The following is an 18,754-nucleotide window of genomic DNA, read 5'->3' as shown; positions in this document are numbered from 1 at the left end:
TCTAATCAGTGAAATAAATGTTGGCAACCCTAATCGACATGTCTCTGCAGCGAAACAAAAACGTATTATATTGTTGGAAATTTTCCATTTACAACAAATTTGTTCTTAATTACCCAAGTTATTATATGTTTACAACAATAGTGAGAATTTTATCACGAATAATGTATTGTCCGTTACGTTCTCAATAATGTATTAATGGGATGTATATTGTACCAATATAGACTTTATCCGTATTTAATAGAGGTAGCACTTTTAAAAATTTTCGTTTAATAAGTACTCACCGAAATCGAAGCGAAATAAACGAAAATATAGACGAATTTAACTCTACCTATTCGATGTCTTTTGAAAATAATATTTACGTATGTAACCATTTATAAATTGTTTAGTACTATTTGATAGTAGGTTTTTTCTCGCTATTTTTTTTTATACATCTTAGAATGGCAATGATGGCCCACCTGATGGAAAGTGGTAATCGTCGCCTATAGACACGAGCAGTACCATGGACATAACAGAGTGTACTGTTTCGCCCATGATACCCCCCATGCGTTGCCATTCCTGAGGACTCAGGTGTTATTTTTCTGTACCCAGTAAAGTCACGCCATATCCCACCCTTCAAACCGAAACACAGCCATGCAAACACAAATGCTTTACGGTTGAAACACTAATGGGACAGAGGTATCCAAGCAATCGACTTTTGTACAAAGTCTCCCTCTGGTGCTTCATACGCGAGGATTGCCAAAGTAGAAAAATTAATGAAATATACCACTTATAGATGGCATTTAAGGATAAAACATACAATAGTTTTTAAGTTAAAAATTTCTAGGCGTATAACTTTTCGCAACAGTTTAAATGAGTTAGTGGTAATATTTTTTTTTATTCCTAGAATGTTGCAAAAAATGAGTATATGAATATTTCAATAAAAAGGATCTTTTGTGCGAGCACAAAAGATCATGGAAAGGTCGCAGTGTCACAGGTTTTTTTCTAGACGGGCTTTTTCCAGACAGGAAAAATTTGAATTTCCATATGAGTATCTTAAGATCGTAGAATTAGAAGTGAAGCAAAATCAATAAAAAGATAATAATAATGTCGAAGCAATCGATAAATTAGATAATAATCGATTAATAAGACTTCTTCTTTATCAGAAGAAACTACAACGTTCCAATATAAGAGAGGAAGCATAGAGAAAATAAAATAAGAAGGCATAGAATGGGGCTTCCCCTTCTTTTCCCATGGGTGTTGTAAAAAGCGACTAAGGAAATTTAACGGTCAAGGCATGGGTAGCATCTTAAAACATCACCAAAGCCTAACTGCGGTTGCCAACCCGCCTGCCAAGCGTGGCAACTACTGCCAAAACTGTCCCTTATGGGGGAGGCTTATGTTCAGCAGTGGACAGTTAAAGGTCGATTAAATAGAGAGGAAGAACTCCAAATACACTCGCCTGGTCAACGTTTTAACAGTAAGTGGCTATTCTCCTCTTATGGGGACACCCGTGCCCAGCCGTGGGGCAGTAAATGACATGGCTATGGTATATTATGGCAATTTCTGGAATATCAAGCAAACAAGATGAGCACGTACGTAAGTAAAAAATAATTTATTTCTGGCAGTGACGAATGATTTTGATGAGTGGAAATAAACAAAAAAAAAGTATTAATTCGGGTGTTGGTACACGAGTTGTACTGTTTTTGTCGTACAATAAGTATTTTTACTTTGTCGGCGACGTGAGAACATTAAATAACCGGTCCGCGTGAAGCAAAGTACAAGGTAAGCGGATTTTTATTCTTTAGTAATAACACGACGCATTCGCAGTGTTGCCAGATGAGATTTCAATTTTTTATCTAAATGGCAAAGATTTTATTTTAATTTATATGATTTCATTCAATTTACCCAATCATAAATACGTACAAAAATTCTTTACATTTGATTTGTTGGCGTATTCTATTGAATTTGGATTTATCTTTTAATAAGTTTAAAACTGTTATTAAAAAACATTTATTGAACAAAGCCTATTACACACGAAACGATTATTTGAACGACAAATGTGTATGGTGTTAGTGGATCACGCATGGGCTTTTAATGACCATGTAATTTTAGAGATATTACATTAAATAAATACACATAATGTTAACAGAGATTTTAAAAAGTAACTGTTGAGTTTCTTGCGGGTTCTTCTCAACAGATAATAACTTTCTGAACCTTGCTATTTATATATATATATATACTATTTAAAAAAATGACGATTTAAATGAAATACCAAAACTGTCAAAAAAATTACCCAAATTTCTCTACGCCCATTTAATTTTTCCCCAAACATTTGTCCAAGTATTTCATTACACCAAAATTTTGCATACACAAGCATATTAACCTAAAATTTAAAAAAAAAATACTCAAACTGGCAATATTGCGTACCCGTGATGTTAATAAGGCTTTACAGTAATTATTCCTTTGCATACATTAGTCGCATTTCAGTGGAGTGATATAAAAAATGTACAGGTGGCTGTGAATATCTAAAGCATGAGTATCGATTATAAATTAACGGTCTCATTAAATCGATTAAGACACGTACATATATTGCAGTTATTCCTATTATTGCTTTAGTTATTTTTATTTTTTAATTACTAGCTTTTACCTGCGACTTTTTTTTTATACAACTTAGAATGGCAAACAAGCTGACGGCCCACCTGATGGAAAGTGGTAATTGTCGCCTATAGACATGAGCAGTACCATGGACATAACAGTATACTGTTTCCCCATGATACCCCCCATGCGTTGCCATTCCTGAGGACTCAGATGTTATTCCTCTGTACTTTGTAAATTCATGCCATATCCCACTCTTCAAACCGAAACACAGCCATGCAAACACAACTGCTTCACGGTAGAAACACGAATGGGACAGAGGTACCCAAGCAATCGACTTTTGTACAAAGTCTCCCTCTGGTCTTCTGGTCCGTGTTACCAGGATATTTTTTTAATAGATGAAAATGGAGTGGCAGCCCCGCCACGCTAATGGTGTACGTCGGCGGGGCACCAGTTACGGATGATAGGTGAGAATGAAAAGATAGGTCAGTTAGCATATCGTGATGACTACATTTGAAATTCAGCACGATCGTTTTCAGAGTCCTTAATATTTCAATTTATTTTTATTTGCTACAATACTGCATTGTGTTGAATATTTTTACAAGTGACAAGAAGATATCATAAAATATAACAAAACAAAAAAAAATATGAAGCAACAAAATAACCAATAATAATTGTCAAAAATAACATTACAATCAATTTACAAATGTCATTAGTAAGGCATAAAATATTAAAAGAGCATTTTAAAATTCATCAATTGAGTAGATGCACCTTTCCAACAAAAGATTATAAAGTTTTATTTTCCAAATTCTCCAATCTTTGATAGTTTTTAATGCAGTGGCTAATTTATTATACCTACAATTTAACCGCTTGAAATTTTGCGCCATGTTTCACTATATTTAGTTTTGGTTGGATATCGTATGCAACATCTTTTCGTTTAGAAATCATATAAAGATCATAGAGTTTTCCAGGTTTGAAATCTTCAAACAATCTTTTTACTTTTAAGTTTATAATGAATTGGCATTATGGCGTTAAAAATAACAACTAAAAAAGAAATACTTATTGAATTATTACCTACCATCGTTCATCAGAATCCGGTAACAAAGTACACAATATATAGTTACAAAAACATTTTTTTTGTGTACAATTATGTAAAAAGTGGGTAAGTAATTTTACAAATATGGTAGCGTCATACTTTATGCGTGATATAAGCGCCAATACTTACTCAAATAAGTATACGAGATGCGAAATGTAAATATAGGCTTTAGAGGGAGACTTTGTACAAAAGTCGATTGCTTGGGTACCTCTGTCCCATTCGTGTTTCAACCGTGAAGCAGTTGTGTTTGCATGGCTGTGTTTCGGTTTGAAGGGTGGGATATGGCGTGAATTTACAGGGTACAGAGGAATAACACCTGAGTCCTCAGGAATGGCAACGCATGGGGGGTATCATGGGAGAAACAGTATACTCTGTTATGTCCATGGTACTGCTCATGTCTATAGGCGACGGTTACCACTTTCCATCAGGTGGACCGTCAGCTTGTTTGCCATTCTAAGTTGTATAAAAAAATATATATAAAAAAATATAGTTTGACCATAATTTTTTTTATGTGGCGTACTACGAATAGCAAATTAGCTGATGATTAGTCTAACAGAATATGGTAGTAGTCTTTTTTTTTAATGGATGATAATAGAATGGTAACCCCGCCTGCGCTATCGGTATACACTGGCGAGGCACCAGTGAGAGATGATAGGTGAGAATGAAAAGGCAGGTCAGTTAGCCCATCGTGATGAATACACCAGGAATTCAGTACGATGGTATTTAGAAGGGACCAAGTGGAGGTCGACATGATAGCGTATATTGCTAGCAATGGGAGTGGTAGTCTATATTACTACTAATCCCTTTCCTCCCACTCTATGGCAGTAATCGTCTACGACATGAATATTATCAAAGATATACTTAGAATATACTGTGCCTCTCATCTTCCATCCTGATGCGTTGCTATTATTGAGGAGTTATGCTTACCGTAATGTAGACTTTAAAATTTATCATTTTTTACAAATGGAAACAACAATGAACGATCCATCTTTGATTATTATTATAATTTAATTGCTTTCTATTTGTATAAATTTTCTTTTGTCTGTTTTGTTTTGGTTTCTTTTGTTCTTGTTTTGTTCGCTACTGTGTGGGCCGCATGCTTCTTCGATTAAATTATTTCTTTCTTTCTTTCTTTCTTTCTTTCTTCCTTTCTTTCTTTCTTTCTTTCTTTACCTATTCCATTTTTTCTCGTCCTTAAACATTAACCCAACTGTTATAAACAATAATAAAAATAGACAAATTGTTTTTGCTGTTCTCAAGTGATGTGTTTACAAATGAACACTATTTATTTTCCTTGATGTTTTACGCTGTTATTCCAAATTTGCTTAATTATACAATATTATCATATCTATTTGTACAACAATTAGTCCATTACCCTAAGGCTGTCTTTTTTTTAGTAAGGTAAGTGGTTACCGTAGTAACACCTGCAATACCAGAGGTATTACGCGCGCGTTGCCGACCCTGAAGAAATCTCTTTACCCCCCTTTTGAAGAACCCCATGCTGTAGTCTCTTGGAAAAAGCTCGGCAGGGAACTCATTCCACAACCTGAGTACTCGTGGGAGGAAACATCTCTGAAAGCGCGCAGTACGCGACCATTGAGGCTGTAGGACATTATTTATTTATTTATTTATTTATTTATTCATTAGTACAAATATGTGTACATGGCGGACTTAATGCTAAAAGCATTCTCTCCCAGTCAACCATAGGGAATTGTCAGAATACTCGAATGCGGTACTACTAATTATTGATATACATACATACTAAAATTACATATATAAACGAATAAATATATATGAATAACAAATATACTTACACATATATGATATATACTATATTATACACGAATTTGGGAATAATATAAAGCACTTACCGCTCGGATAAAGATAAAAAGTGAGCGTGAACGCTTTTTTTGAAAGACGGTTTAGTCGGTAGTCTCTTAATGGCATCAGGAAGCGCGTTCCAGAGTCGTGAAGAATGTAGGAGAAAAGAGTTTGAAGCGTAACCAGTACGGTGAGAGGGGAAAGATAATTGGAGAGTATTATTGGAGCGAAGGTTACGTTCGTGAGTTTCAAAAAGATAATGGAATTTACTCCTTAAGTAGTTAGGATTTTACATTAGACATTACACAGTCTTATATGTATTGAATCATGCATGGCCCACCTATAACGGTGTACGTGTATGTAATTGTCTTTAAATGGTATTGTCGCAGTGTATTCAGTTACAAGTGATAATTAGATTGTTTAGTGCAGTTGAGTCGCGTCTATAACAACGGGGTTGGTCACTACGTGGCTGTCATTATAAATGATAAGTGACTTGTATGGAATACAGTATGGAGTCATCGAGCTTCGAATAAATAAATAAAAAAAGGGAGGGAATATAATAGAGGGAGTATCAACAATAGACTGAGAGTTTGTGGGGTTTTGTTGGGTTCGAAATGAAACGAGCAAGTTTGTTTTTTGTGGTGTAGTAATATCCCTCTTTTACCTGAATATATAAAAAAATTTAAAGAGAATATTTTTTTATTAGTTGATAATGGAATGGTAACTCCGCCTGCGCTAACGGTATACGCTGGCGGGGCACTATTGAGGGACGATAGGTGAGAATGAAAAGGCATGCCAATTTTCCCATTGTGATGAATACGCCTGGATTCCAGGGGAACCGCGTGGAGGTCGACCTGATTGAGTATATTGATAGCAATAGAGATTAACCTCCCCGTTACTAACAATCCCTTCCATGCAGTGACTTTATTCAATGACAATTAAAATAATGTATGTACATTTATTTGAAGCAAATGTTAATGATGTGCGTTTGTGTTTTGATGATGAACGGATGATGATGATGATGATGATGAATAAATACACCTAGTATTTGAAGCGGTTTAACTAGGGTAAATAAAAATAGATAATAATTTGAAGCGTTGATGTAATGCGTTGAAGTTTTGTTTTGCGAGTCAGTTACAATTTTGAAAACCTGAAAGGTCATGTAAATTTCTCCTGCGTTATGATTGGCGTTCTCGCGATGTCGTGATGAGCGACTCTTGTTACTGGTTGATGTTGTGTGTGATTATCTATTAATAACTTAGCAGTCGTCCATTGGTTTTACCGCTGAAACCGCTTCATTATACGCAGGAGTGAATAATATTTATTGCATATTGTTAATGCTTTAACAGCAAATATTTTTTATATAACGTAGGGGGCAAATGAGCGTCATTTGATGCGCAAATTATGGTGACTAATTTATCGTTGAATTCGTCACGATGGGCTAACTGACCTGCCTTTTCATCCTCACCTATCATCTTTCACTGGTGCCCTGCCAGTGTACGCCGATAGCGCAGGCGGGGTTACTATTCCATTATCATCCATTAAAAAAAACACTGCAAACATTAATATTTTTATAAACTGCTTAATTTTTTTTTTAAGCTGATGAAAAGTGGTAACTGTCGCCTATAGACATGAGCAGTACCATGGACATAACAGAGTATACTGTTTCGCCCATGATACCCCCCATGCATTGCCATTCCTGAGGACTCAGGTGTTATTCCTCTGTACTCAGTAAATTCACGCCATATCCCACCCTTCAAACCGAAACACAGCCATGCAAACACAACTGCTTCACGGTTGAAACACGAATGGGACAGAGGTACCTAAGCAATCGACTTTTGTACAAAGTCTCCCTCTGGTATTATTAAATAAGATATTGCTACAAAGATATATGTATATTGCACTGTACGAGTAATTGGTATAAACAATGTAAATATAGTGATGATGGAGGTCGATCGATCGTAATGATGAGGTTATCGATGACAGTTCATGTTATTATAAGGAACGTTAAGATTACTTATAAATTTATTATAATAATTTATTAATTTATTTATTTATTTACACATTATTGGCACCATTTATAAAAATAATAAATATAATAATTTTTTATGAGAAGTTATTCGAAAGTCGACCTAATCGCTAAGCAATCTCTTCCAGACAATCTTCGGGTAGAGGACAACGAGAAAGAAGTCAAAGTGTAGATTAAAAAAGGTAGGTATTTTAATATAGTTTTAAGCGATATCAATTAGGAGTTTTTCGATGGAATTGTATTTTTTTATTGTATGTTATGTAATATTTTACATCGATTCTGCACTGCCCATTAGACAAAGTATAAACGTATCTATTGATAGAGTCGTTATCGCTGGCGAGTTCATGACGTAGAACGAGATGGAGATATATGCTGTCTTTTGTATTTTCTCTTGTGAACGCCGATCGAAGCGATCCTATTGATATCCTATTGATTGGTTTATACACTTTATTTTGATTTAAATTATTTTGTAACTGATAAGTTTAATTGTCGTTTTAGTTCCATTTTTTTCTTACCTTTACGTCGGTTTTTTTATATAAAAAAAAAAAAATGGAAATAGACCTTAGATTACATAGATAGAGTGTCTCCATATAAATGCTTCGGGAAAAGCGAGTCAGATTTTTCGTACAATTTTACGTGATAAATAGTAATGAATACGGAGGGAAAGGGATTGTTAGTAATGGAGACTGAGAATCCTATTGCTAGCAATATACCCAACCAGTTCGACCTCCTCGCGGTTCCCCCTGGAAACTGTCATGGTTAATTCCTGATGAATTCATCATGATGGGCTAACTGGCCTGTTTTCATTCTCATCTATCACCCTTCACTGGTGCTCCGCCAGCGTATCCCGTTAGCGCAGGCGGGTTACCATACTATTTTCACCCATCAAAAAAAATAGTAATGAATGATTTCTTTATAACTTCTATATTTATTTTGACTTATAAATTCTGTACCTATGCGTAAAAACTCATTTTATTTATTATATAATTAAATATAGATAGGTACGTCAAAATATATTGTGTGCGTAAGTAGATAGAACATGCGTAAGTAGATAAAACATTAATAAAAAAAAACTTGACAAATTGATAAGAAAAATTTGACAATTAGTTGACAAAAAGTTGACCCGTTTTTGAGGTTCGATGCTCTATTTATATAATCTAAATCTCTAATATATATAGCCTTTGGTTTTTAGAGCGTTCATAATTTTAGTTTACCTATTTTAGGAATCGCTATTCTAAAGGACTGATAACTGGTAAGAAGTTACCTATAGGCTCTTACATTCTATTATGACCGTAGTACTGTTTTTTTTTTACAACACAGGGGGCAAACGTGCATGCGGCTCACCTGATGGTAAGTGACTACCGCCGCCTATGATCACCCACAATACCAACCGCACTGCAGGTGTGCTGTCGGCCTTTTAAAAAGGAATACTCTTTTCTTGAAGGTTATGTTGTCGTATTGGTTCGGAAATACTGTTCTTGTCCGTAGGCGACAGTTACCACTTACCATCAGGTGGGCCGTCGACTTGTTTTTCACAGACTGTTCACCAATACACGTACATTATACAGGTGTAAAGGACGCGACCAAGGTTAGTCAAAACTGACAACCAACTTTTACATAATCACTCTACCCGTATGTGTATTTATAATTAAATTAATTAAAGATTTATTGCAAACGTAATTGTCGAAGTTCCGAATGATTTTGCAACTGAAGCGAGGTCGCGTCGACCGATCATGCGAACAGCAGGTAACCTACACTATATTGCAACTATATTAAAAAACAAAATATATAAGACGTGATAGTAATATTTAAAATATTGTTTGTTTAAATACACAATTGGGACTTAACGCGATGAAAAATTTTAAATATGCGATTGTGTATTTAAAATATGTGTAAATATAGGTAAAGGAGTTAAGAGGCCGCCTGAAAATCAGCGCTGTATAGGTACTTCTCGCTGGAGCTGTACATATATAGCAACAGCTGAGGCGGCTCCTATTACCAGCAAAATTAAATGTTTTTTTTTTCTTTTTATTGTTTTTTTTTTTTAATTTTCTTAATGCCGATAATAAAATCTATCTATCTATCTAAACAATGCGAAAGTTTATAATTAACTATTGTCTGTTTTTATTTGTTTCCGTATCATGCAAAATCTACTATACCAAATTGGATGCGGTTTACACAGTTGTGTTTCTAGAAAACGAATTTAAAATCTGGTGTATCTATTTATCTCGATACTGTTATATCTCATTTAAATATTTGGGTGTGTGTTTTAAAACAAAATTTTAAAATAAATGCGTACGAAGTCGTGGGCAAATGCTAGTTAGGTATAAAATCATGATATCAGCCTTTAACTGTCCTGTTGAAGATAAGCCTCCCCTTTGGAGGGTTTTGCTGGTAGTTGCCACGCTTGGCAGGCAGATTGGCAACCGCAGTTAGGCTTGGAAGATGTTTAAAGTGGGACGCTGCTGTTCATCTCTTACCTTCGCTTAGTTGTCTCCTACAACACCCACGAGAAAGGAAGGGGTGGCCTATTCTATGCCGGGACCACACGGCAGTACAGGATATATTGTGCTATAAATAGTTCTCAAGTTGCCAACCCTGAGGACTGGTTGGTTCTGGTAACGGATATTAGAATAAGATTAAAATAAAATCCTCAAATTATGCGCATTAAGCAACTTTTTTTTAATATAAATTTTCATTCTATCTAATTAATAATAAAATATTAAAAGGTCATATTTTTTTTAATTAAATTTATAGGACAAAGGTGAAGCTGCGAATGCAATAGGTATTTTTTTTATGAATAATAGTGGAATGGTAACTCCGCCTGCGTTATAGGTATACGCTGGCTGGATTATATATAGTGAGAGTTGACAGGTGAGAATGAAAGCAAGTCTATTAGCTCATCATGATGAATTCCACAAGAATTAAACATGTTAGTTTCCAGGGGGAATCGTTTGGAGGTCGACCTGATAGGGAATATTTTTAGCAATGGGACTGTTAGACTCCATTACTAACAATCCCTTCCCCCCTGCATTAGATACCAGTACCAGTACCAGAGGGAGACTTTGTACAAAAGTCAATTGCTTGGGTACCTCTGTCCCATTCGTGTTTCAACCGTGAAGCAGTTGTGTATGCATGGCTGTGTTTCGGTTTTAAGGGTGGGATATAGCGTGAATTTACTGGGTACAGAAGAATAACATCTGAGTCCTCAGGAATAGCAACGCACGGGGGGTATCATGGGTGAAACAGTATACTCTGTTATGTCCATGGTACTGCTCATGTCTATAGGCGACGGTTACCACTTTCCATCAGGTGGGCCGTCAGCTTGTTTGCCATTCTAAGTTGTATAAAAAAAAAGAGATAATTTAAAAAAAATATTGTTTTGACATCTATTGCTTTTATTAAGACCCTTCACAATATTTTTTTTTTTAAATAAATTTCCATGTACATACATTGTCTAGTTAAAGTTTTATTACAATTAAGATTATTTACAATTAAGATAAATTACAAAATAAACAAATTATGAGTGGATATTATTTAAAAAGTTCAAAGTTGCGAATACATACCTAATATATTAACTGCTAGTTATATAATATAATAATTCTATCACGAATATAAGTTTATATATTTTTATATGTTTAAACAGGTATCTAATACGAACGTGAGAGTGTATACGCATATCATAATTAACGAGTTTCGTGCGTACAAAATACCAAACACATCGGTACAAACGTGTCTACACTGTGACCGATTTATCTTGCATTTATCACTTGTGCATGTATTATCATGTAAGCGCTCATTAAGTGAATATACTAAGTAAATAGGTGGTATTTTTTTAATGGGTGATAAAGGAATGGTAACCCTGCCTGCGCTATCGGTATACGCTGGCGGGGCACCACTGAAGAATGATCAGTGAGGATGAAAGCAGGTCTGTTGTTCCATTCTCACCAAGAATTAATCACGATGGTTTCCAGAAGGGCCGCGTGGTTATCGACCTGACAGAGCATATCAGGTCGATATATTAGCTGTTCCTAACAATTACAACCCCCCCCCCCCCTCCCTCCAATAATAATATGTGCTACACAATGACACCAATCGCTTTGTTTTCACCCTATTTTATAGGTTACCAAGCCAGTCACCCAGACCCAAGACAATTCAGAAACGTCAGTTTCCTAAATTAACTTAACCGCGAAATGGACCCGAGATCTCAATAGGTAAAACAACGTAGCTATGGTTGCGCATTGAAGGTTGTGTTTCGATTGTTTTTTTTTTGTTTGTATGGCCAGATTTTGGAAGCAAAATATATGTAAATTGTAGAGAGACATAGATGTAGGATAGACAATGCGAGCACTTAAATTTTTATGAAAATTAAGCGTGACTAAACTACTTGTCTCGATATTACGAATGCTAATACCTTTTGGAAAATACCATAAATGTAATGCTATATGTGTCGATACTTTAAGTTCATTTTCATTACATGTAGAAATTCTGAATTGAAAAACCAAAATCAATAAGGCTCTCTACAATGTGCTGGGTTTTCGATTCGGGTGACTTTATCTATACGCTTTATATTTATTATCACGAGTTTTTTTTTATCGGTGAAAATGGTATGGTATCCCCGCCTGCGGTAACGGCATACGCTGGCCAGTAACAGGCCAGTTAGCCTATCATGATGAATTCATCAGGAATTAACCATGATAGTTTCCAGGGAGAACCGCGAGGAGTTTGACTTGGTTAGGTATATTGCTAGCAATAGGATTCTCAGTCTCCATTACTAACAATCTCTTTCCCCCCTATTATCACGAGTAAAAGCGCCAAAGAATAACAACCATTTTTATTTGGAACCATCGACTGATTGTAGATGCATTTTCGGGATCTGTTTAAATTGGTTTATGGATTTTTATTAACAGGATATCGTTCGTCTTAATTCTAGGAGGTTCTATACCTCGCTATAATAGGCTACATGATCATAATGTAAAATTTATATGGCAGACATAAAATTGTACTATTAACTGTCAAGAAATTGGAAAATTTAAGTTAAGGTTTCGTAACATTGTCATCTCCATTTATTAAACTAAAATTATATTAAAAAAAAGGGTAAAAAGGTTACTACAGGATCGGCAATGTGTGCGTAATTGTCCTAATAATGCAGACGTTTTTAGGCTCCAGTGTCAGCTTACTATCAGGTGGGACGTATGCTTAGTTGCACCTTAATTTTATCAAAAATTAACGGGCAATGAACCAGTCAGGTCATACAAAGTTTTAGAAAGAGTAATAATAGTACACCCAGCATTACATATGTAAATAACTTATCTTCGTTTCGCATTTATCTACCTATAAATAATTGTTTTAGCGTTATATAGACTATACATACGAGTATACTGTAGGATGTTTGATATTTTTATCTGACCTTGTACTGAGTAATTAACTATGTATCTGTCTCCATACTTTAGCAACAATATAGATAAAGCCAATAGAGGCACCATGAAACGCGTAAAGCGTCATACTCCATCCATCTGTACAAATACAAATTCATACCGCACGTCTCATTCTGTACACGAAAAATTAAGTTTTCACTAATATATCACATCACAACACAAATAGCGCGCAATATGAGTTTAAAAAACTGTTTGGTCACTTTTTTTTTTTGTTGAGTTAACGGCCGGTACGAAACGAGAGTTTGAAAAAAGAACGTACGATCAGATTTCGCGATGGCGCGAAAAATTCGGAGCGCGCAGACGGATGCGCGCGTCGCGTGCAAAGACGATCAAGTTAATGCGTGCGCGCGTTTACTCTAGTGGAAACTGAGCCGGTGACACAACCGAGTGTGTTAACCTAATGCTTATAATTATAACTAATACTCGTATAATCGTAATACAATTAAGTCGGGGGGAAAGGGATTGTTAGTAATGGAGACTGAGAATCCTATTGCTAGCAATATACCCAACCAGGTCGACCTCCTCGCGATTCTCCCTGGAAACTATCATGGTTAATTCCTGATGAATTCATCATGATGGGCTAACTGGCCTGTTTTCATTCACATCTATCACCCTTCATTGGTGCTCCGCCAGCGTATCTCGTTAGCGCAGGCGGGGTTACCATACCATTTTCACTCATCAAAAAATACAATTAAGTATTTAGAGGACTTCTAAGGGTAACGTGTTGTCACTTAATTAGCATTTCGAGTAATATTACGTACATATCTAGAACTTTAAGGTTAAATCAGACGGAGTGTTCCGCACTTGCGTTTCAGATCGAGCGGTAAATCCTTACAAGCAAATCCACGAATACAAATGTAACGACAATTTGTATTGTACTGGATGGAGTCAGTAGATGCAAGTGGCTCGAGATTAACTCTTATAACTATTAACGTTTAAAATGATTATGAGTATTTTTTTTATACAACTTAGAATGGCAAACAAGCTCACGGCCCACCTGATGGAAAGTGATAACCGTCGCCTATAGACATGAGCAGTACCATGGACATAACAGAGTATACTGTTTCGCTCATGATAACCCCCCATGCGTTGCCATTCCTGAGGACTCAGGTGTTATTCCTCTGTACCCAGTAAAGTCACGCCATATTTCACCCTTCAAACCGAAACATAGCCATGCGGACACAGCTGCTTCACGGTTGAAATACGAATGGGACAGAGATACCCAAGCAATCGACTTTTGTACAGTCTCCCTCTGAGTATATGATTAAGGTTTATTATTTCATATATTTATTGTCCTGTCTTTCATAGCATAGACTTTCCTTTGGAATGAACAAATAGATGTATTCCCAACAGTGAATAAATTGTGTGATATTTAAAATTAACATGTAAACAATTATACCTAGAAGCATCTGAATAGCACGGTCGCCGGTGAAATAAGCACACGTGAAATAAACCGTTGTTAAATCTTAAATCAACTGAGTATCGATTGGTATAACCGGCCGTTTGCTTTTACTGACTATGTGTCTAGTCTTTTAACTGGGAAATAAATTAACAAAGAGATTAATAATTTTATTGTTAATTGGGGATATTGTACGTTTTGTGCGCTAAGAATTTCGTAGACTCAAGAAAATGTGATTAATTTACGATAGTGGGAAATCACACATAAAAATTATGTAATTTCCCAAAGGCGTTGCAGTCTTAGTGGGTGTATGTTATAATATTATAATATTTTTAAAATCAAATCGTAAGGGGCGTCTTGGCCGAGGGATTGGCAGCTGCGTCCCTTTTAAAACATCTCCAAAACCTAATTGCGATTGGCAACTCGCAAGCCAAGTGTGGCAACTACTGGTAAAACCCCCCTTGGTAAAGGCTTATGTTCAGCAGTGGACAGTTAAAAACTAATATATGACGATCTTAATACGTTAACTACAGTTTATTGTTGTTTTTTTTTGATGGGTGAAAATGGTACGGTAACCCCGCCTGCGCTAACGGGATACGCTGGCGGAGCACCAGTGAAGGGTGATAGATGAGAATGAAAACAGGCCAGTTAGCCCATCATGATGAATTCATCAGGAATTAACCATGATAGTTTCCAGGGGGAATTGCGAGGAGGTCGACCTGGTTGGGTATATTGCTAGCAATGGGATTCTCAGTTTCCATTACTAACAATCCCTTTCCCCCCTACAGTTTATTGTTAGAAAGTCGAATATTGCCTCAAATCGGCGACCACGTGTATCGATCACTGAGGCAAATTGATTCACACCGTAATCCAATATACTAAACTCCACGGGTCTTCTGAGAGAAATCTCAGCGTTATGTAAACAATATATTACTGTATAATGATTAAAACATTTGATGATTTTAAGGGTAATTATATGTATACATAATCAATGGCCGGCTGATTGCTAAACATTTAAACGCGATAATGTAATACAAATAGATATGCCATGTAAATGAGATTTTTTAAAATTTATTTATTTATTTAACTCTTTACTGCACCATAAATAAAAATATACAATGACAAGTGAATAATTCAAGTGAAATACAGTAACAAAAATACAGATTAAAATATACACATAAAGGTACAAAAGGCGGTCTTATCGCTAGGGCAATCTCTTACAGACAACCTTTAGTTAAAGGAGAACAGATAGAAATGGGCAGGTGGCGCAAGATAGATAAGATATATATATATATATATATATATATATATATATATATATATATATATATATATATATATATATATATATATATATATATATGTTATAGTATGAAGGAGGACGTGGAGGTCGACCTAATAGGGCATATTGTTAGCAATGGGATTGCTAACCTCCATTACTAACAATCTCTTCTCTGCCCAGATATTTATATTACAACTCTATAGGAGAAAATTAATTCCAAATTATTTTTTGGAATATGAATAAATAAACAAATATGCGGTAATAAAGTGGTCGAACGACACGGAGTTAAAGAGGTTTTTAGTTCTACACTGACTTCGTGCTGTACATTTCAATAATCAAGTTCTCGATTAATGATTATATTGGATAATATTATGCAAATAAACGGTATATCTCACGTCGAAATTAATTAGGTTGCGTTTACATTAGATTATGTATTATGCAAGGGCAATGAAAGTGGGCAAGCTCAAAATACACTCAATATCTATTTGTTATTTACTTGACAAACTTGACAAGAGACTGCGTGTTACATAGAAGATTTCATTCCTTGTGCTTAGTGTTATACTGGCTGTTTACTCTCTATATTGTTCTTTTAGAGTATATGGATAGAGCATTAGGAGACTTTGTACAAAAATCGATTGCTTGGGTACCTCTGTCCCATTCGTGTTTTAACCGTGAAGCAGTTGTGTTTGCATGGCTGTGTTTCGGTTTGAAGGGTGGGATATGGCGTGAATTTACTGGGTATAGAGGAATAACATCTGAGTCCTCAGGAATGGCAACGCATGGGAGGTATCATAGGCGAAACAGTATACCCTGTTATGTCCATGGTACTGCTCATGTCTATAGGCGACGGTTACCACTTTCCACCAGGTGGACCGTCAGCTTGTTTGCCATTCTAAGTTGTATAAAAAAAAAATGTTCGCCTAATTAATAGTTTATGTGGGTCAAATTAGAAAAAGAATTCAAAAAGTTGATTTATTGTCATATACGACCCTTCAAACCGAAACACACATACAAGCACAGCTATTTGGCGACAGAAACCACAGGTAGATTTTGTACAAAAGTCATTTGCTTGGGTACCTCGTTACCTTGGGTAACTAAGTGACAAATATACAAACAACTTATAATGAATTTACTTATTTTATTCTAATTTATGAGGAAAAAACCTAGGTAGAGCTAATTTTCATAGACATATAATAATAGTTTTCCGGCTAGTCCAGTATTTTCCATCCATTAAAATACCTAACCTTGATTATATCCGGATCAATAAAATATCCGGATCAATGAATATATTTTTAAACGATTTCTAAATGGAGGAGATTCTCAGTTCATCTGTTACGCAATTACTTCACAAATTTAGTTTTTAGTAATTATTTTTGTTGGTACTTTTGCTAAGATTTAAGACGCCGTTTTTCTTTGGTCAGTAAAACGTTTGTTGCAAAGCAAAATCTACAATTAATAGTTGAATTAACGAGCCATATTCAAGTTGGGAAGGGACTGTTAGTGATGGGGAGGTTAGTCCCCATTGTTATCAATATACTTTATCAGATCGACCTCCACGCGGTTCCCCCTTGAAACCATCGTGCTGAATTACTGGTATATTCATTACGATGCGTTAACTGATCTGCCTTTTCGTCTCACCTATCACTGGTGCCCCACCAGCGTATACCGTTAGCGCAAGCGGGATTGCTATTCTATTGTCGTTTATTAAAAAAAAAAACTCTCAAACTGAAACTCCGCTATACAAACACAAATGCTTCACGGCTGAAACACGAATGGGACAGAGGTACCCAAGCAGACGACTTTTGTACAGAGTCTCCCTCTGGTAATCTTCATTGTAACGTATCTACGTCCTGTTGTCGATTGGTTTTTATATATATTTAAATTGTTCTTTTTTTTAAATTAAACGCCCTTGTTAAAGCGGATGATTGTAAGAAAATAACAACACGTGTACATATCATGAAATTAAACGATAAAAAAAAAAACGTACTGAAGAGTACCCACTAGCTATTATCATACAAATGTTGTGACCGAGAGGCCACGGTCGTACTCACGATTGCAGACGGGGCTGCCAACGAAATATGTACCTTATTGTGGGAAGAAATATTATTTACAGATGCTTATCATTTCTATTACAATACCATATCTTATTCATTAGCATCATAAATGCGATTTTACCGCGTCACGACCCAATTATTAAAGGTGAAGACGAATAAATAGCGGTAATTCTCAATTGCACAATTAATATTACAAGTTTATATGATTACAAACAAATTGTTGCCGTACCTACTGACTGAAAGAAACGGAGTGGAAACACGTAAGATTGTTTATTGATAAATTTTAACATCGCCAATTTACTTATTTCGCTCACTTTTTTAATAATTTCGAAAGAATTGCAGGCAATTTCGTGTTTTTTAACCGATCTTAAGAAGAAGGAGGTATACAATTAGTTTGTATTTAATTTAATATTTTTTTTAAACTAATTTTTACTTGCATAAAAAACATAAGAATTATGTGTCCCAAAAAAATCAGACTAAATTATTTTTTTCTTTTTTTTTACATCACATGGGGCAAACGAGCATGCGGCTCTCACCTTGTGGTAAGTGACTACCACCGCCCATGATCACCCACAACACTAACGGCATTGCAGGTGTGCTGCCGGCCGTGACAAAACAGAATTTTGATCTAAAAACTAAACTAAAGAGCTGATTTTAATAACATTTCTATAGGGACAATCTTTATATCCTTTCAGATAAAAAAGAATGTTCCAAATCGGTTTAGAACTGACGCAGTTATGAGGTAACGAACATAAAAAAATACAATCGAATTGAGAACCGCCTTTTTTGAAGTCGGTTTGAAAAATACAATAAAGTTAATACAAAAAGAAACAAAACGATTGCCAACACAGTAGATAGGATCTATTAGAACAATGACCGTATTTAACTGAATTAGGTCTCACAGGCTGCACAATAGAGATTTCATTTTTCTCATTATTGATCGCATTTCTTGCAATCCCACTTTCGAGTGAACGAAGGAAAGTAGCTAATGGTGTAATCTGTGATAATATTAGTCGGTAACCAGATATAATGCAAGTCACCTTGTATAAATTTCCAGTTAA

The 18,754-nt window shown here is 35.4% G+C and overlaps 1 protein-coding gene across 10 annotated transcripts in view; it reads right to left on the bottom strand.

Annotated features, from left to right (window-relative positions):
- The window catches only part of LOC113518558 (uncharacterized), a 142,215-nt gene that overhangs the window by 36,488 nt on the left and 86,973 nt on the right, over positions 1 to 18,754 (bottom strand). Inside the window, exon 1 of one of the 10 annotated variants that reach the window (XM_052892869.1) lies at positions 13,004 to 13,300. The exons of 7 other annotated variants lie outside the window; for them this stretch is intronic. The gene's annotated coding sequence lies outside the window, so the exon portion shown is untranslated. Of the gene's footprint in view, positions 1 to 12,930; positions 12,948 to 13,003; positions 13,301 to 18,754 lie in introns of those variants that run through there. 2 more of the 10 variants (XM_052892868.1, XM_052892870.1) reach the window with 2 other exon arrangements.

The sequence above is a fragment of the Galleria mellonella genome, unplaced genomic scaffold (assembly GCF_026898425.1).
Source record: "Galleria mellonella isolate WM207_F2 unplaced genomic scaffold, CSIRO_AGI_GalMel_v1 utg171, whole genome shotgun sequence".
NCBI classification, from domain to species: Eukaryota; Metazoa; Arthropoda; class Insecta; order Lepidoptera; family Pyralidae; genus Galleria; species Galleria mellonella.
This window is presented reverse-complemented; position numbering and strand designations above follow the sequence as displayed.